At 44.7% G+C, this 20,878-nt stretch overlaps 1 long non-coding RNA gene across 1 annotated transcript in view; it reads left to right on the forward strand.

Moving 5' to 3' along the window:
- The first annotated feature begins 10,347 nt into the window (after positions 1-10,347).
- Positions 10,348-20,878, forward strand: part of LOC141584397 (uncharacterized) — a 38,081-nt gene continuing 27,550 nt past the window's right edge. Inside the window, exon 1 of the long non-coding RNA XR_012517446.1 lies at positions 10,348-14,543. This is a non-coding gene — a long non-coding RNA (uncharacterized LOC141584397). The remainder of the gene's footprint in view (positions 14,544-20,878) is intronic.

Consider the following 20,878-nt stretch of genomic DNA (forward strand, 5'->3'; position numbering starts at 1 on the left):
GAAAGAGAAAAATCTTAAGAGTAATCAGATTATTTTTTAAAAGACATAACTTTCAAAGGAGCAGCTCTAACACCGAACTTCTCTAAGGAACGAATGGAAGTCGGAAGATGATAAAATGATTTAATATTCCAGAATCACAGTGGGAAGTTTTAACAGTATAAGTAAATGATAAACAAGCAGCCAGAAAGTCAGGAGGGATATAGAATGCCTGAACAGCAGGTCTAATTTGAATTATTACAATATAGAGGAGACTCACCAAACAAGTGTGGAACATGCCTTCTTTTCAAGCACACATGAAACATTTTCCAAATTGATTATGGGCTGGACCATAAAGTGAGTATCAACAAACTATAAACTATTAAAAATATAGTCTTTGACTACAGTAAAATTAAGCTAGAAATTAATCATAAAAATGAATAAATGATAATAAAATATGACCTATTAAAATATGTGCTTAAAGGAACTGCGTAGCCTCAAATGTACATGCTAGAAAAGAAAAAAGGCTGAAACTCATAATGTGAATATTTACATTAAGAAGTTGGGAAAGTAAAACACAAACTCTAAGATAGTAGAAATAAGAATTTAATGAAATAGATGACAAACACATAACAGAAAAAAAATCAATCAAATTAAAAGTATTTTTTTGAAAGGACTAATAGAAGATATTACCCCCTAGGAAGACTATGTATTTAATATTTGTGTGTGTGTGGAGGGGGGAACACATAAATTGTCACATTAGGAATGAGAAAAGGGACACTATTCCAGATTCTCCTTACATTAAACAAGTGAGAAGATATTTTCAATAAATTCATGCCAATGCATTTCATAATTTATAAAAATAGATCTTACCACAATTAATACAGAAAGAAACAGAAATTTTGAATAGCTCAATAGCTATTAAAATTGAATCCATTATTAAAAACCTTTTCTTCAAGACAACTCCACACCCAGATGGTTTCACCAATAATTTTTTTCAAGCTTTAATAAATAAATAACTGATTTTATACAGTTCTTTCAGAAATAGGAAAACAAAAGACATTTTAAATCATATAAAGCCAGATATAATTCAAAATAATTCAAGGAAATCACAAGACAGAAATTACAGGCTGATCTCTTTCATGAATGTAAATTTCAAATTATTTTTCAAAATATTAGCAAATCAAATTTGTGATTTATAAAAGGAACAAATTACAACCAATCTGAGTTAATTTCAGAGAGACAGGATTGGTTTAATAATCAAAAGACAGCAATTGTAATTTATCACATTAACAGAATGAAGGAGAAAAACCATGTGGCTTTTGATAAAATTCAATATACATTTCTGATAAAATCTTGCCTTATCAAAATGAAAATAGCATTTCCTTAATCTGACAAAATGCATCTATTAAAAAAGAGCTCCTGCAATTACCATGCTTAAAGGTAAAATACAAAAGCCATCCCTTGAGATTAGAAATGAATAAAGATTCCTGGATAACTTTTCTTCAATGTTGTCCTAAAAAATGGAAAGAAAAAAACAAAAAGCTATGAAGTCTCAAAAGGAAGGCACAATACTATCAGCATCTGTAGATGGCATGGATGTGTGTTTAGAAGGAGACAAAAGAATTTGTAGCAAAACTATTAGAATCATTGAGTAAATTCAGCAAAGTCACTGAATACAATGTTGATATACAAAATCAATTGTATTCCTATATATTACCAACAATTGAAAAAAAAATAAAATTATACCATTTGTAATGGCATCCCAAAATAACAAATGCCCAGAGTAAATCTAATGAAAAATTTGCAGAAAAGTATTATGAAAGAAATTACAGAAGGGCTGATAAAGAAGGAATAGACTATGTTCATGGATTAGAGATTCAATATTATAACAAAAGCAACTGATCTAAATATTCAGAATTTAGGATACCTTGTTTGTTTTTTGCTTTATTTTCTTTTGGGAAAAATGACAGGCTGATTATAAAATGTGTATGAAAATGTAATAATAATAGCTACCTTTTCCTTGAATAAGAAAATAAAAGTAGAGGGCTTATAATATTAAGAGAAATTATAATGATACAGCAATTAAGAGAGCATAGTATTCATGTAAAATAGAAATATCAAGCAATGTATCAGAAGAAAGTATTAAAAACAGACTTGTTCATATAAAGTTATTTGATTTATGACAAAGTTAACATAGCAGTGGATTTTTTTAAAAAATGGTCTTTTCCTAATAGACTGAATTAATGAAATATATGCATGCAAAAAATATTCGTTCCTGTCTTCAGCATATTTTTAAAATTAGTTCCAGAAAAATTACAAATATAAATATGAGAGATGAAATAATTCAACCTCTAGTTGAGTAATTTCATAACATTAAAGTGAGAAATTGTTTCTTAAGCAGGGCACACAAAAAAGAGTAATAGCTATAAAACAGGTGATTAATACGTTTTACTACATAAAAAATGAGAATGTCTATTCATAAAAAGTATACATTAAGAGACTAAAAGTCAAACCTGAGAGTAGCAAAGATATTGGCAATACATCTATCTGAGGAAGATCTCCTATCTAGAGTAGATAAAGATATCCTATTAATCAATAAGGAAAAAATGACAGATAAATGTACAAAAAATCCTTGTTGATCACCTCTAAAAGAAGATATCCAGGTGGCTAATATACCTATGGAAAGGTGTTAAATTTCATTAGTCTTCAGGGAAATGAAAATTTAAGCCATAATGTAACAACAACACTACTCCACCACAATGTCTAAAATTAAAAAGACTGACAACACTCAGTGTTGCAAAGATGTCAGACCAGCTGAAATTCTCATATCTCACTATGTGCTGTGGTGTTACACAGTATGAATTGAAAAACAACACCTTGAAAAACTATGTGATGGTACCTATGACAAAAACTATATGGTGGTATCTACTTCCTTGTGGTATATGAACCTATGTATACCACAAGACTCAGCAATTCCACCCCTGCTGTTTGCTGGGAAGTCATCTCTCACCCACATATTCCAGGTCTTCCCTCTTGCTAATGTCCAGTGCTTTTGAGGGCCCAGGGCAGTGCCTCATTGTGGTATAGGGGAGAAGAAACACTTTTCTTTTCTGTCTTAGGTTCATGACTGAGGTCCCTGAGAAAAGCATATAAATTTATTTGACATAAGTTTTGTGTAACATGGGAGCCTTCATAAGGAAAAGAAGATCCAAAGAAACAGTTCAGCTTGTGTATTTTTATGCCAGACTTGATAAAGAGTTGACAGTGATGGAGAAATGTAATTAGACAAAGGGGTATGATTTAATGGTAATAAACTGGGGGGAATTTAACAAGGCCTGTTTGTTTAGATTCTTCTCTGTGTCCCTGTGTTCACATAGGTACAAATGTTATTTTCCTCTGGGTATAGGGAGGGCACCTCTCATGTGAGGGTCTTATGATCTGTTTCAGGAGAAGGTCAGCAAATCCTTCCCAGATTTCATGACCTGCCTCAGGGGAGAAGGGCAGTGGGGAAGGTGAGAATTTCTTCACTGCTTCTGCTGTTTTCTTAAATGCCACGGTGCCTCATTTGGGGATAGCACATCCTGTACTCAATCAGTGGCCATTCTCTGCCCAGGGTTCTATCTCTAGAAGCCATTCTGGTGACAAAACAGTACTACATTTTCTCCCGTCTGAACTGGGCCTGAGCCAGGCCGAGCTCCTCACAGACACAGGGAGCAGGCTCCCCACTCAGTGTGTTCTGCATTTCAGAACTGAGGTCGGAGGCAGTTTGCTCGTGCCCCATTCACACAAAGCCCATTGGATTTTCAACTACTCCTGCCTGCTGGTACTCTCTCCGTAGACAAAGCCTAGTCCAGGGTTCTGATCAGGAAACAGACCCCATGCTGTCCCCTCCATCTGTGTCTTGTCCCAGGCTCCTGTCATCAACCTTCTATAAGTGCAAACAGATGCTTGCAGGCTGCTTGTGACACTCATTACTCAGACACCCCAATTCTAGCTCTTGCTTTAGGCCCCTTGGGACTCCTGCTATGTAGTGTGTCATTTAGGAATTCTTTGGGCTGTAAGTAACAGAAATCCCAGACAATGGTACCAATTAGCTTTTCTGATGAAGAAACTGCGGCCGGGCGTCATGGCTCACGTCTGTAATCCCGGCACTTTGGGAGGCCAAGATGGGTGGATCATGAGGTCAGGAGATAGAGACCATCCTGGCTAACATGGTGAATCCCTGTTGCTACTAAAAATACAAAAAATTAGCTGGGTTTGGAGGCACACGCCTGTAATCCCAGCTATTCAGGAGGCTGAGGCAGGAGAATCACTTGAACCCAGGAGGTGGAGGTTGCAGTGAGCCGAGATTGCGCCACTGCATTCCAGCCTGGGTGACAGAGCGAGACTCTGGCTCAAAAAAAAAAAAAAAAAAAAAAAAAAAGAAAGAAAGAAATCAGGAGGTAGGTAGAGGCTGATATTGGTTCAGCCTCTCAGTCAAATCATCAGGGAGCTGGACATTTTCTGTCTGATTACTGTGACATCCTTAGTGTTGGCTTTTTGTCCCTTATCCTTGCCATCTCATAGTTACAAAATGGCTATGTAGCTCAAAGCATCATGACCCTGTGAAGTTCAGGAACAAGGGGAAGAAATGGTATAGCTTACTCTATGTCCCACCTGTCTCTTTATAAGAAAGGAAAGCCTTCCTTTCCCCAAACCCCACTCAGTAAACCCTGATGTCTCCTTGGCCAAAACCAAGTCACATGGACAGTCCTGGACACAGAGGACACTGGAAAGTGAATATTCAGTAATTCAGAATGGCTTTTGCATAGCCAGCTAACAGCGCCAAACAACTGTCACTCAGAATTACAAATTGAAGCAAAAATGTATAATCCACCTAGAATGGAATAATCAGGAGCTGGACTTACCTATTCAGCTTGGCTTTGTTTGGGGACAGATATGTACTTCAGTCTTCCCTGCTCAGGCTTTGAAATTACTTGCTTGGTTTTTCCATGTTTCCAGTCAAAATGAGGTTTTTCCTTTGGTAAACATAACGATTTCCTAATAAAAGTGCCAAATTATTTTATTGAGTGGTGACTTTAGACTCTCCTCCCTGCTACTTATTTGAACATCAGAGTCAATTCCCCCAGTGCCATTCGAGACAGTCTGACAGAGTAAAGGGGTGAGAAGCCTCTGCTCAATCAAGTATCTGATTAATACAGGTGCAGTATGCAAATTGCTGACTTTCTAAAAATTAGAATCAGATAAGACATGCTTATAACTGCTCTTACAGCGTCTCTTCTCTTTCTCAATCTCTTAACATCTTCTTCCCAAACATTACCTGTTATGTGTGGTAGGATGTTATGTTTTTGAGATAGTTGTTAATGTTCCCTATTTTCTTAGCCCTAATCACTTTCCTCTAGACTCCTAGGCGTCTCTGCCACTCTTTGCTGATTGTCTTATATGGGCAAGCATAAATCCAACTGAGAAAATGGCAGGTTGCAGGGTGTTTACACCAGCATTAAGTCTAATCACAATACACACCCTTTTCTGGACATGGCACCTCCCCATGAACAATAGATACTCATTTATACATAAGACTTTTTTCCGACCTAGTTCCTCTGTCATTGCTAGGTGGGCATTTCCAATCTGCTTTCATACTGCTTTTATGGCAAATGCAGTGTGTCAGGAATTCTAGATTATCCTTCCCAACCTAGTGTGAGGGGGTGAATTGACAAGTTGTTTCTGTTTCTTTGTGTCTCCCTGTACGTTTTATGTACAAATAGAGAGTGTATTAAAAATTGTTGCTATTTAATGATTCCTTCCTTCAAAACATCCCATGACCCAGCTCACAGCTCTCAAAACATCAAAGGCATGGTGCAGTGCAAAGCTAGAGGCTTAATGGAAAACCAGAAATAGAAGAGCTGGTTTGGAGAATGCAGGATGTGCTAATTAAGATGGGAAAGGCAAAGAGAGAGCCTGCATGTGGAGTTTTAGGGCACAGAAAAGAGAGAAAATGGGAATTTTAAGGTCTGATGAGCTGAGTGGCCAGAGAATCAGCATTCCAACACGGAGGTTTCTACCTGTGGCTGAACGTCTTCTCCTGCATCAAACAGCTGCTGAAAGCCACGCTCCATGAGCAATGGCCAGTGAAAGACACAGCAAGGCTGATGTTGAGAGCCTCTGCTGTCACACACAGTATCTGAAAAAAATTGTTTGTTTGTTTGTTTGTTTTTTTCACAGAATAACTGAAGTCTTAAGTTTTTGTTTTTGTAAAATGTGTTTTTCTAAGGCTGGGCGCAATGGGTCACACTGGCAATTTGGGAGGCAGAGGTGGGTGTATCACCTGAGGTCAGGTGGTTGAGACCACCTGGCCAACATGGTGAAGCCACATCTCTACTAAAAATACAAAAATTAGCTGGACTTGGTGGTGGGCACCTGTAGTCCCAGCTACTTGGGAGGCTGAGGCAGGAGAATCACTTGAACCTGGGAGGTGGAGGTTGCAGTGAGCCAAGATCACACCATTGCCCTCCAGCCTGTGAAACAAGAGCAAAACTCTGTCTCAAAAAAATGTGTTTTAAAAATTTGTTTGCATTGTTTAAAATAGCTTTATTGAGATATAATTCACATACCATATAATTTGCCCACTCAATGTGTATAATTCTGTGGGTTTGGTATATTGTATTATTAATCTTTTCATAATGGTGGTGAAAAATATAACACCAATTTCATCATTTGAACAATTTCAAGTGTACAATTCAATGACATTAATGACACGCACCATGTTGTGCAACCATTACCACCATCTATTCCCAATTTTTTTCATCATTCCAACAGTATCTTTCCATGATTTTGAAAGATGCCATCTTCGAGTGGACAAACTGACAAAAAGCCATTTAGCTTTGGGCTGCCAAGTGTACTTTTTGGCTGCCTGGCATGTTGGCACACCCCTATAATCTCAGCTACTTGGGAAGTCAGGGAGGATTGCTTGATCCCAGAAGTTCGAGACCAGCCTGGGCAACATAGTAAGACCCTGTCTCTAAAAGAAAAGTATACTCTTGGTTTGGTGAGTGGGGTATGGCAGAATTCAGCTCCCACCTCCCCCTTGGCCAGGCACCTCGTTCAGCACACGCTCGCAGGCTGTCCTAGCAGCCCTGTCGATGCTGTCACTGAAGCACCACGCCCAGACAGGACAGGAGCTTACCATCCAATGGGGAGAAGTAACAGAGGGGAAGAGAAGGAGGATATTCATTTATTGGGTACTGGTGCTAATGAGCTGGGCCCTATGCTGTGGGCTTGCATGACCCTCCTGAAAAGGACTGCTTCATGCTTTCACTCTATACCCAGGAAACTGAATAATTTACCATACCTCAAAGTGTCTCAAAATTCTTCAGTTCTATTGGAGACTTGGGGACCTGTGTAGCTGTGCAGAGCAGAGGAGGTAGAAGAAAGGGTTGTTTGTGGAGACAAAAAGGACTCTGGGTGGGCAAATCTCTGATGGGCATATCTGTCCTATTCTGTAAGGGCTTAACACAAAGAAATTGATTGTCTCATGGTACTAGAGGCCAGAAGCCCAAAATCAAGGTGTTGGCAGGGCCACGCTCCCTCCAAAGGCTCCCACAGAGGGGCGTTCCTTGCCTCATCCAGCTTCTGGTGGCCCCATGCACTTCTTGGCTTGTGGCTGCATGGTTCCAATCTCTGCCTCTGTTTTCTCACGGCCTTCTTCTCTTCTCCACAAGTCTCTTCTTTTTGTGACCCTTATAAGGACACTTATCACTGGATTTAGGGCCCACCTGGATAATCCAGGATGATCTCATCTCAAGATTCTTATCTGCAAAGCCCTTTTTCTAAATAAGGTCACCCTTGCAGCTTCTGGGGTTTAGGTCATGAACACATCTTATTGGGGGCCGCCATTCCAACCGTTACACTTCCATGTGCCCTCGGCCAACAGCAGTGGAGACAAACCCTGCTTTTTGGCACACCCAAAGGTAAGACCCAGTCGTATATCACCTCTGTCTATTATAACAATGGTGGCAGAGCCAAGGCCCAGGGCTGGTGCCAAATCTGCCATTTTTGGAATGATGCCACCTTTCCCATTTTAGGTCCAGGTCACAGGACACAATCTCATCTTAGTGGTTATGCTTCCTATTGGGTGTATTCACGTGCAGGAACCATGGCACCTTGAGAGAGAGACACTCAACGCCCTGGTTTGCTGTAGAGGGATGGCAGTGGCTGAGGAAGCTCCGCAGGCGGGAGCTGGAGGCTGCCTGGCCTCAAGTGGAGTTTGCAACTCTTTGTGCTCCTTCTCTTCCCTCACGGATAGCTGAGGCACAAGTGGAGGAAATGCTGCTTCTTTAAACAGAGAGCTTCATTTCCCATGGGGCTTCAATGAGGTGCCTGGGGTGGAGTCAGCGGGTCCTGCCTTCCCTGGCTTCCCAAGGCAGCTTTCCTCCTCACCCCCCACTCCTTTTCTTTAGTGAGACAAAGCTCACAGGCTGGAGTAGAGGTGTGGAGAGAAGGACTCAGAGAAGACCACGCTGCTTTTTCCTAGATGTTTTCTGTGCAGAGAACTGAGCAGCTTCTTCCTCCTGACACCCCCTTGGTTTCTCCTTTTCTAAGGACCCACTTACAGATCAGCAGTGTCAAGTAAAAAGGAATCAGATTCCTGCTAACATGATTTGCTAGGCAATTCATGCTGCATAGATAGAATCGTTTTTTTGTTTGTTTGTTTTTTTTTTTTTTGAGACCTAGTCTCTCTCTGTTGCCCAGGATCTCGGCTCATTGCAACCTCTGCCTCCCGGGTCAAAGTGATCCTTCTGCCTCAGCTCCCTGTGTAGCTGGCATTACAGGCATGTGCCACCAAGCCCAGCTACTTTTTGTATTTTTAGTAGAGAAGGGGTTTCACCATATTGGCCAGGCTTATCTTGAACTCCTGACCTCGAGTAAGCCGCTCATCTCGGCCTCCCAAAGTGCTGGGATTATAGGTGTGAGCCACCGTACCCCGCCTATAATTTACTTTTTAAAAACTTTGGGAAGATTGAAAGGAAGGGAGGAAGGAGGTCATGGGCTCTGCATACACTTGGAAACATAGATGAGATATAATTTCAAGACCTCCCTGATGGGCAGTGTCAATATGGAGAATTCCCTGGTGAGTGAGGGCTTGGGCTCCAGGAAGGGGGAGGAGCCTGGAAGACAATAGGAGGCCAGCTTCCCAGAAGGTGAAAAGAGCCTGGACCTGGAGGGGAGGATTGGAGGTGGAAGGAGGTGAGAATGAAGAGAGTAATGCGAGGTACACCATGTGCAGAAAGAACACTAGGGCTCACTGAAACTCTTCCAGGGTGGTCTACGGGAAAGGAAGGCCTGAGCACAAGGGTGGGATTGTTCAGTGGACAGCATGAAGCCCCGGTCTCCACTGCACCAGTGAATGCTGGGGAAACCAGCAGTGATTCTTTGGGAAGGAAGGATACACACGTGGGAAGCCTGTGGAATTAACTACTTCTACTCTTGCTTCTAAATGGATGGGTAGGATTCAGACTTGTGCTTACTACATTTATCCTATAAATGAAGGTCTTTCTGTCAGGGATCCCTGCGCTGAGTGGTTCCACAAATGAGTGTGTAGGATGCAAGGTGTGACAACATTTATTGAACACCTACTGTGTCAGGCACTGTGCTAGGGGCGTGTGTGTGTACACATATGGTCTCATTAAATCCTCACAGTGACTCCCTGATGCTTATTTTTGTCACTTTTGAGGAAATTGAGGCTCAGAGAGGTTAAGCTATTTTTCCGAGGCCACACAGTCGGGAGTCATGGACCTACATTCCAACCTGGGTGCACCTCATTCAAGGCCTGCTCATTGGACAAGCTCTTACTGAGGCCAACGCAAAGGCTGATGCTGGTTCTCTCCCCTGCAGAGTGTCCAGCTGCCCCACCCCTGCTAAGTGATCTTTCCCTTTCCAGCTCTCCTGTGGCTGGGTGTGGCTGAGCTGACACAGCATCTGGGGTTTTTCCAGACTGCACCCTTGGTCAGGTTCCAGTGTGGCTTATGGTTGGCGCTACTTCCTTCAGAGCCTGTCATCACCTGTGGCTTTGCCTCTCACCCCTCCCGTGGGTGGCAGGCTGTCTTTGGTGCAAAGCAGTCAGCCATCTGGAGAAGCCCAAGGTGGCAGGGTGGCATGTGCTGGCATTCCCACACTAGCCACCCTGGGCGGAAGGTGCTTTGGAGCACGGTCTCTCAGTGGGTTCCACCCAAACTCCATCAGCTCACAGCGGCTGCTCGGAGATCTGACTCACACCCATCCTCCACATCCTCTCTCATCAAAAGGACCTGGACTAGCTTTTTTTTTTTTTTTTTTTTTTAGCTTTAAGGAAATGCCTTTGAATTTCAAGGTACCAACCTCCTGACCATGTGGAAGAAAGTCAATCCCCTCTGCAGCTGGTCTTTCTGCTGCGCTCCTTGCCTGGTAAATTTGGAACTAGGGTCTCTGGGACAGCCTAATCATAACACTGCCAACCACCCATTCCTGTGATTGGATTGTGGGATTGGGTCACAGTGTGATGAAATGGACACAGTCATTAGAGTGACTACTCAGCAAGAGGAGAGGCCAGTAACCAAATCTATGTACCTCCTAGGATATTTGGATCTGGCATTTACTGAGCAGGTTTAAGAGCCTGACTCCTTTCTGTTAGAATAATAGGATGTTTCAGAGTTAAAGTCACACCCTCTGGGGTAATCTTTATCACAGAGTTTATTGAATAATAAGTCAATTTTTCAAGTTATTCTATGCAACCTCAACCTTGAACTTAAAGGGAAGCCAGAGATGAAAACTCCTTTGCAAAGATTATGGCAATGAGAGAATCTAGTGTGACCAACTTCACCTTGCTTCTAGCCCCACAGGCTATTGGCTCTTGTTTGTTCATGGGTGTAGGCCAAGCTAAACATGAAAGGAATTTAATTTATAGTTTATCTTTGAAGCAAGGATGATAATAGTCCTTCCCAAAAACTAACCTCCTTGTTCAGGGACAAAACCACCTTTGTAAAACTAATAAAAGACTAAAAGATTATGATTATGGGAGAGGCCTGAATTCTACTAAAATGTAGGTACGGTTAAACAATAACCAGCTCTTGTTTCCTAGCTTGCTTTTCTATAATTCCTCACTGCTCAGGAATCATATGGTCAGAGGCTACAAGATTTGTGACTTCTCCAATTGCTCCTACAGATAACATCACTATTGTATAACCTAAGATTAGCCTTTGGAGATGGTTTTCAGACTTTTACATTCCGGCGACTGACTGACTTCACCCAGACCCATGACTCATGACCCACCCAGTCCTGTGGCCTCCACCAAGATGCTGACTCAGCACAGGAGGACCATTTTTCATACTTTTATGATTTCATCCCCAACCAATTAGCAGCACCCATTCCCTAGCCCCCTGCCTAACAAACTATCTATAAAACCCATAGCCTTTGAGTTCTCAGGGAGGCTGATTTGAGTAGTAATATCTCCTGTCCTTCTGCTCTGCTAGCCCTACAATTTTTAACTCTTTCTCTACTGCACTACCACTGTCTCAGTGAATTGGTTTTATCTGTATGGCAGGCAAGAAGAACCCATCAGGTGACTCCACTAGAAACTGGCACTAAGCTGGATTTGGGTTTTTAAATTTTGTTTCCTGCTGAATAGGTTATAAGGATCATTCCAAGTCATGGATAGATTCATCCAGGGTGGATGTATTGATGCCACTGTTAAGCCAGTGGGCAGCTGTGATAGAGAGGGCAGAGTCAATCGACCTGGAAGTCAATAGACCACTAATGAGGCTCAGCTGCTGGGAAGGTTGTAGTGGCTTGTACTTGAGCTTGCGCATCTCTAGATTGGCAGTGACAAGGCTTCCTTCTCAGGGAGGTGACCACAGGCCTAGCATGGCCCATCGGACCCTACCCTCCTTGAGAACAGGGGTCTCTCTTGTTTTTTTGTTATATCTTCAATGCTGGGCATGATAGGGGCTTAATAAAGGTTTGTCCAATGGAAGCTTGGCAGTCTTCCTTGTCTACACCACAGACATCGTCCCATATCTACAGGATCTGGATTGAGATTTGCCTTTGGGTCATTCCAATCAATCCCACATCCTCACCTATTGTGGGAATAGCTCTGTTTCCAAAGAACAATCTACTTTTCCATGCAGCCACACCCGTGCAGTACATAAGTCAGAAGCAGAAGAGAAAAGGGGAAGAAAGTTGAAAGACTAAAAATGGGAGGAGAGAGGGAGAGTTTGGAAGCAAGGCAGGGGCCCCCCTAAAAGAGATTGGAATACACGCACAGCTTTAGATCATGGCCTGCCAAATATCTCGTGCTGCGCCTCTGAATGGAAAATGGGATAGAACAATGAGCTGGAATTTACATCGCCTTTGAAAAGCAACTGCTGACAGCAGGCGTTCTGAATATGCCAAGTATTGCCTTCAGACCAGAGAAGCCTTTTCTGGCCCACATGAGCCCCGTGACAGCCTGCAGAAGGCAACACACCCTACATGGCTGTGACCTCCAGCCCTCTGAGCCTTGAGCATCTCTGTGGAAAATGTGTGTGTTTAAAAAGGCCACATCTGTTTCTAGAAGGGTGAAAACAAGATAGGTGTTGGAGGAATCGTATATCAATTGGGTGCACACTTTGTGGCCTGGTTTAGCAGAGATGTGTCTACAGGTCACAATCAAATTGTTCAGACAGAGGAATAGAAATTTCTGATCTGATATTATTTAGGAGTCAAGCCATGCCATTGCTGAGATCATGGTACTTAAGGGAAAAGTGCATTTTTACATATTCTTGACATGTTCTTTATTTTGGTTAATGGTGTTATTCTCCAGTTTCGAGTCAGAAAAATCTGGGGCCACCCATAACTCCAGGCTGTCACCTGCCATTCTCATCCAGTTGGTCGTCCAGCCCTGCCTGCTTCCTTCCCAGTCACGTTACACCCCTGCATCTTCATTACTGCCTCACTGATGTTGGTGGAACTGACCACTCCTGTCTTCTAGAGTTTTCCTGGTTCAGTTTGTTAAGGATGGCAGAGCAGACTTTATTCAAGGGGATTCATGGCAATTGGATTCAGGGACCACAGCCACAGGGTCTTGCAGGGGGCAGAGAGATCAGACTCTACTTCAACTCCAGCAAGGACAGTGGGGATTTATAACCAGGGAGCTGAGTGGGGGTGGAAAACGACCAAGAGGGATAATCAAGAATGAGGGGTTTCTGGCTAAATTGACTTGATCAGTTACTGCTAAAGGCAGGCCAGGGTGATAAGGCGTTGAGGTTTTTTGCTAAACTCACTGAGCAGAATTCTTGCTCAGACTGGATTCTATAAGGACGGAGAGGGAAGCCCAAGGTCGGGTCCCATCAAGCAGAGGACTCAGAGGAGCGTAAATAAAGTTTTGGTCAAAGGAAGAGGGTCTGATAAGTTCAACCTCTGTGATTCTGCCAGATTTGACTTTCTTTCAGAAAGTCCAGCTAAACCACTTCCATTTCACAACCTCCATTGTATCCCACTTTACACAGGGGAAAATTGGGGAGTAACGTGTTTAACCAGCCAGACAAGGCGGAGTGCAGTGGCGGGGGCCACGCTGGTGTACGTGCCTCAGCAGCTGGCCTGGCTACTGCTCTGAGCCTCAGTGATGAGTCACTTCATTCATTCATTTATATGGCAAGTTTTATGAAGCGCCTGTGATGTGCGGGTAGTGTTCTAGGCACTGGGGATGTGACCTGGTCCTCTCACAACTTATTTTGCTGTGGACCAGCCTCTATGAGAATTGGGCACGTAGGCAGAGGTATCCAGGGTGAGGGGCCTTTTAGAAAAGGCTGATCACAGAGCCAAGTCAAGAAGCTCGCCGAGGTCAGCCCATGTGGTGTCAGGGGTGGAGGTGGAGAAAGACCCCAGCTGCAAAACACAGGTACCTCCTCGCTTGAAGGAGCTGTCAGGGAAGAAGGAAGAGAAATGGGGCACTAAAAATACCCAAGGATGATTCCAGAAACCTCTGATGTCTGGGCTCCCACTCTGTATAGGCTGCCAGATGGCTATCTCCCTCAGAACTGTGAAACTCACCAGTGTGGGATTGAATCAAAGGCACTTTATGACAACTGGTCAAAGAATCATCCAGAACAGCTTGGTGTGTAGCAATCAGCTGAGACCTGACCAGCCATGCCCCTCATGAAGAGGCCACTTTGCCATTAGTTATCCAGATGATGAGTGACTTCAAGGTGCACCCCAATGAGCATCCTCTTCTGACCATCCTCTATTGCCACCTTTGGGGCTCCGCTTCCAGCCCTTTCAGCTCTATGTGGAGCTTGGCAGCCCCTAATATGCTCTTGGGCCTGGAAAGACTCTGCACAGCTTCACACTTGGGCTCACTTGTTCATCCCAGCAGCGGCGAGCTTGGCAAAGCCAGGAAGTCTGGGATGAGCCCAGGAATGTCTCCTTCAGCCTGCACCCAGCAGCTCATAGGAAACCACAGCTGCCAGGCAGCAGCGGCTGCAGAATGCTACGAGGGGCACCCTGCTCATAGCCATGGCTCCTGGGATGGGATGGAGCATGAGCCTCCAGTCGAGGTAGGTGAGGGTGAATGTGAGGAGGCAATAGCGCCTGCCCACAATGCACAAGGATGCTGGTGCCAGGCCATGCTGGGGAGCTGTTCTAGGAGCCCAGCCTGGACTGGAAGGGCCCTGCCTTTGGGGTCAGGGCAGGGTCAGAGGAGCTGGGCAGGCAGAATCTTCTCCTGGGGAAGCACAAGTCAGAGGCAGTTGATGGGTGTCTTGGTGAGGTCCCTCCCAACGCAGACTCTGAGGCAAGACTTCAAGTGCAAGTCATTTATTTAGGAGGTGAGGCCAGGAAGCATGGATGTGGGCAGGGAGACAGAGAAGACAGGGAAGCAAGGGGGCTTATTAAGCCATTTGCCACAGTGGGCACCAGGACCTTGATCCCACAAGGATTCCCCGGAGAAACTTTAGAACATGCCTTGGATTTAATCCGTCTGCAGGACGAGGAAGCTTGGCATTACCCAGTAGCTCCCGGCTCATGATTGGTAGAGGCAGGCTTTCTGGGCCGGTGACCTACCACTCCAGATTCTCTGCAGGTGGACCCAGAAGGGTTCCCAAAGCCAGGAAAAAAGCAGAATGCCATGGTTGGCAGTGAGCAGCCTCCGACATCGAGGGAAGTGCAGAGGGGACATGGGCTGAGTGCCAAAGCATCTTTATTAGGGAGTCTCGGCAAATAAGAGAACCTAAACGTGGTGCCACTGGGAGGTCAGGCCACAGAGAGAGCCCAAAGAGGGTGGAATGGTGGGCAGAGCATGGAGGAATTCCTGGAATTGGGAGACGACAGTTGCCTCCCTTTTAATGGGGCTCCTGAGACTCTGCTGTTGAGGGAAGAAGGTGCCACCTGCCAAGGTGATGTGCTGGTCATTCTGGTCTCAAGGGGAAGCAGGACTATTTCCAGGTGGGTCCTGCCTTTCCTCCTGCCCCCTTCCTAAGCACCTAGGAGTATTTGGAGTACGGAATAGGTCCTTTTACCCACAGAGCTGTGAAGGACTTTTAATTAACAGGAAGTGCTGTGGCACATAGCACATATAGCAGGCATTGAGTCTGTCTCTGATTAGAGACATTTGAGGTTCTGAACAGCTCAAGTCTGCAATTCCCATCCTCCTTACACACAGCCACTGATGATAGAGGAAGGGCCAGCACTGCTCCTGAGTCCTGGCTCCTGGCTAAGGGTCTTCCTCCTCCTTCTCTTCCTCCTTTTGCTCCTTCTCCTCCTCCTCCTCCTCCTCCTTCTCTTGCTTCTCTTTCTCCTTTTCTTGCTCCTCCTCCTCCTCTTTCTCCTTCTCTTCTTTCCCTTCTACTCCTACTCATCTTTTTTTCAAACTGGTTGCCACTTCTGAAATTATAATTCACTCAACAACAAAAAAAACCTCATAAATATAAAAAACTAAAGTGGTGGGAGGATGTGTTTGATTTTGGTCTGCCTCAGGTTCTGCTGCATAAGCCTGTGCTTATTTTCAGATCTGTCTATTCCTCTTTCTGTGTCTTGTGATCTCACTTAACTCATCCTGCTAGAGTCAACAGATCTCTCCATGCACAGGGAGGAAGCCAGGCTATCAAGGCAGCAAAGAGTTTTAAGGCAGCTAAGTGAACAGTTTTGTTTTTTTAAGTGGAAAATCCTTTAGACATGATGCTACATTTTGCTTCTGATAGGTGACCAAAAAAATCCAGGAGATGGGGTGTACCTGGTATTTCCTGAGGCCCGCCTACCAACAGATGCGACCATTTCTCTCCACCTGCATGCTGTCCTCCTGCTCTGAGCTGCTATCACCTCCACTGCTGTGGCCACGGTCAGAGCCTCCCTCCTTCACTTTGCCTCCTTGCAGTCTGCTGTCAACATAGCAGCCTGAGCAGCCTGTGAGAACATGCAAGGTCAAGTTTCTGCTCTGCTCAGGACCCCCCGTGGCTCCATAGATTGCAGGGGTGGCTCAGTGAGCTGTCCCACCCCACCTCGCTGGCCTCCTTCCTACTCTTCCCTTCTCTCACTCACTCACTCCCACCTCTCCTACTGGTCAGTCCCTTTGCTATATGCCTCAGGGCCTTTGCACTTGCTGTCTCTCTCTCTAGAATGTTTTTCTCCTGTTCTCTATGTGGTTTATTCCCTCAGATTCTTGTTGACTTGCTGCCTTCTCTCTGACGTTTCCTCCAAGTTTCCTATTCAAAAGTGGACGCCACACCACCTTTCCTGTTGTCATCTTGCTTTATTTTCCTCCATAGCCCTGGGCACTATCTAATATACTATCCATTTTCTTCCTACTCATTTTGTTTGTCCATCTCTCAGTGAGTGTGGCCTGTTGAGAACAGGTCTTTTCTCTGAGTTTTCACTGCCTTCGGTCCAGCACAGAACAGCGCCTGGTGAAGAGTCATGTCCAAAAATACTTGTTGGATGAAACCGTGGATGTCTTCAGGGTGGTAGGGCAGGAAAGAGGAGCACCTGCCGGGCTTCCTTGAACCCAGAAGTGGTAGCCAGGAAGCCCACAGAGACATTGTCTTTAGCTTGCACAGTGTTTTTCAAAGACTCAAGTTAGTCATTAGTGCTTAAGAATATGGTGACTTCACGCGACCCCCAGATAACTGACATTGCTTAAAAAATATGGGAAGATCAGAAGTGCCCCTTTGCTGTGACAGTACTAAGCAGTACCCACTCACCGAGCCACTCTGATGAGCACCCTCTCCTGTTCTGCTCACTACCCAGCCCCTGGTGGGCAGGTGAGTCCGAAGAGAGGGAGGAGGAGAAGGAGGGAGTGATGGGGGTCGGGGGGGGCAAAAGAAGGGGAGGAGGAGAGGGAGGGGAATGTGGGGGCAGGAACCAGTGCAGCCCCCAGATGCTGCTTTGCCAGCGAGGGGAAAGTGCCCCTTGCATTTAGCTGCCCAGGTTCCCACTGGCAGCTGCTTGCAGTGCCCCGGTCCCTCTGATCTTCGAGCTGCAGAAACCTTTGTCACATCCTGGCTCCCTAGCAATGGCAACCATACGGGCATGTGGTCTAGAATGGATGGGCACAAATGCAAACGTATCTGTTGTTAAAGTGCATACAATTCCCTACACACGTTCGAACTTTCCAGCGGCTTTACAACATCAGTTTTGCTAAATCTGGCGATCCTGTAATGTCATTGGCTAAGTACTCCTGAGCATACCTTACACACGCCAACCAGGGCGCTCACTGAACAGAAGTAATTAAAGAAGAAGAAGAAAAAAAGACAAGAAGACATATTTAAGCTTCAAGCATGTGAGTTATTATAATTAACAAGCAATAAGAAAAAGAATATTACTTATTCCTCATCTTGTATTTGCTACATCCTTTAATTCTAGGCACCTTCCTCAACTCTTATTTGGTTTTGCCTTTGAAGGAGCTTGGGCAGAATTACTAAGTCAACAGCCTCTGCTAATAGTTTTACAAATAAGAAAAGAGGTCGGGTGCAGTGGCTCACGCCTGTAATCCCAGCACTTTGGGAGGCTGAGGTGGGTGGATCACTTGAGGTCAGGAGTTTGAGACCAGCCTAGCCAAAATAGTGAAACTCTGTTTCTACTAAAAATACAAAACAAATTAGCTGGGCTAGTGGTGCAGCTACTCGGGTGGCTGAGGCACAAGAATCGCTTGAACCCAGGAGGCGGAGGTTGCAGTGAGCCAAGATCCCACCACTGTACTCCATCTTGGGTGACAGAGCGAGATTCTATCTCAAAAAAAAAAAAAAAAAAAAAAAAAGAAAGAAAAAGAAATAACAAAAGACCTGTCAATTAGTTGAATTATTTAAAAAATATTTCTTTTGGCTTATGTGTTTGTAACATTGAAAAGATACAGAAGTAACCTATTAACAGATGCAGGTTGCTATAAAATCAAAAAGCACACCTCCCTCCCATCTCCCCATCCATCATGCTCGACAGTTCCATTTTAAAACCTACACTTTGAGATACAACTACCTCAAATTATGAGAACTACGAATTTAGATAAAATTGATTTTTTTCTCTCAGATTATTCAGCGTATATCCTGGAAATGTGATTAATTAGGCTTGCATGTATAACAACACATACCGATTTGAGAAAAACTAATGCTGTGTTAAGTAACTTGGACCTTTAGTTTGGTTCTGCAAAGAAATTTCTTCACACTGCTTGGTGTATTATCTTTCCCTCAGTAGAAGCTGAAATTGCATTTGCTGACTAATTGTTGGTTCATGTTTAATGGCAGGGGAGAGACCTCAGCTGATCAGTGAGTAAGTTTGCTAAGCACCTATATTGTAACAATCACTGTTCCCCACTGTCTTAGTTGGTTTGTGCTGCTGTAATGAATGACCACAACCTAGGTGGTGTAGACAACAAACATTTATTTCTTGCAGCTCTGGAGGCTGAGAAGCTAGAGATCAAGGTGCCAGCATGGCTGGGTTCTGGGAAGGGATGGCTTCCGTTATGTCCTCACTTGGCCTTTCATTGGTGATTACAGGCAGAGAGGGAGCAAGGGATCTGATGTCTCATCCTCTTGATGGAGGCACTAATCCCATCATGAGGGCCCCACCCTCATGCCCTCATCTAACCCTAATCACCTCCCAAAGGCCCCACCTTCTAATACCAGCACAGTGGGGATTAGGGCTTCCACATATGGATTCTGGGGGCTACATTCAGTCCAGAGTACAGGCCATGGGGAAGCAAAGATAAATGAGGACCATGAGGGCTTCTGGGACTTGTGATTCATAGACAGACAAAGAAGCAAGTACAGTGTTTGGAAAGCAAACAAAAAACCTACAAAGAGTTCTAGAGGATTGTAGAGGGAATGACACTTTTCATAAGCAAAGATCAAGGGGCTGGAAGGACGTGTGACATTTAGGAATCGGCACCCAGTCTGACTGTAACAGTAGAGGCTGCTGCGCCTTTAGCCCCCTTTCCCTACGCTGTGGCACAGTTGCTGCTCCGGTTATGACTGTCATGCCTGGTCTCACTGACCGGTCGTCTTGAGACGTGGTTCTGCCCGGTGCATGCAGCCTCTATAACCTGTGCTTTTTCCAAGGTGTTCTTGAGGAGCCCAAACAAGCTTCCCAGAGACAAGAAAGGAGGGTAGACTGAGGTCCCTGACACAGTATGACCACCGCTCCCTCCTGGCTACATATCTGACTGTTGTCTGAGGAGGGTGCTCTCTCCTGCCACCTGCAGGACACTGGGCCACCCTTGGGATGTGCCTGGTGCAGGAATGCATGGGCGAAAGGGACTTCACTGGATAGAGGGAGCCTTTGGGTATGGGAAGGTCTGAGGTGGAGGTGGTGGACCCCACCAGTCATCACAGACGTGCCCTGGGGATGCTGGCCCCGCTTCAGCCACATGGTGGGCAGACATCAGGGATCCAATCTAAAGAGATAAACAAGGCATGGATTTGGGCGTGTGGGACGCAAGAAGGCTGCTTTCCAAGCCATCAAATGCAATGGCGCCTTGATGTGAAGTTGGAGAGACTGAAGTCAGAAGTGCCCCTTTTTGCCTTGCTGAAAACTGGAGCTGATGGGTGAAGACAGGGTGATTACCCTTGCCTGACTTTCCTCTTTACATCCAGGGTGCCAGGGCCTAATGATCCCTCCGCCTACCCCCGCTTCTCCAGGAAGCCTTGAAATCTGTTGCCAAGCAGAGCACCAGAGTTCCTGGGGCTCGCATGCAAATTAGGTCCTCACCAGCATCCTCTCTTCATGGGGGACCTTCTCATTTCTGCAGCGTTTTCCATCACACAGAAACCCAAGACTAAGGACCCTCACCATCCTAATGTACCTGATGATTGTCACACCTCCTGAAGTTTGCTGCTACCTTCTCTTAAAGTAGCTTTGCCATTAACTGGGCCCCTTTAAGTAACCTGTTAGGTAGCCTTAAGACAATTCAGCAGGTTGCTGAATCCCAGTTTTCACCTCCGTAGCAAGAAGGGCTAGAATCAGATAATTTCTCAGATCCCCACCAGGCAAAGAGGAGAATACTAGCATCCACTCAGACTTTTCCTACACACATCGGATCCCGTGGAAAGTAAATTGAAAGGAAATGGGAAGGAGAGACGGCATGTATTGAATTTCTCATTAGCCCCACTGCCTGGTTCTCATTAGTGAACCTTCCGGGTTACAGGCACAAGGGCCAGGACTTATTTTCATGGCTGAATAGCACATGTGAAATGTAGGCGATTTCTAATCCATGTTATATGAGCTCCACACTTTGCTATCTTATAAAGTAATGGGCAACGCTCAAGGAAAACCCCATCAGAATGACGGGCTAATCCTTCAGGGGGAAAATATTGCTGTTCTGCATAAGCTTTTGGTCTCTGCTTAATTAATCCCTAAAACTTGCAGGCCTTAATGAGAATAATTAGACTTGACAGTACTGAGCTTAATG

The sequence above is a fragment of the Saimiri boliviensis genome, chromosome 4, assembly GCF_048565385.1.
Source record: "Saimiri boliviensis isolate mSaiBol1 chromosome 4, mSaiBol1.pri, whole genome shotgun sequence".
NCBI classification, from domain to species: Eukaryota; Metazoa; Chordata; class Mammalia; order Primates; family Cebidae; genus Saimiri; species Saimiri boliviensis.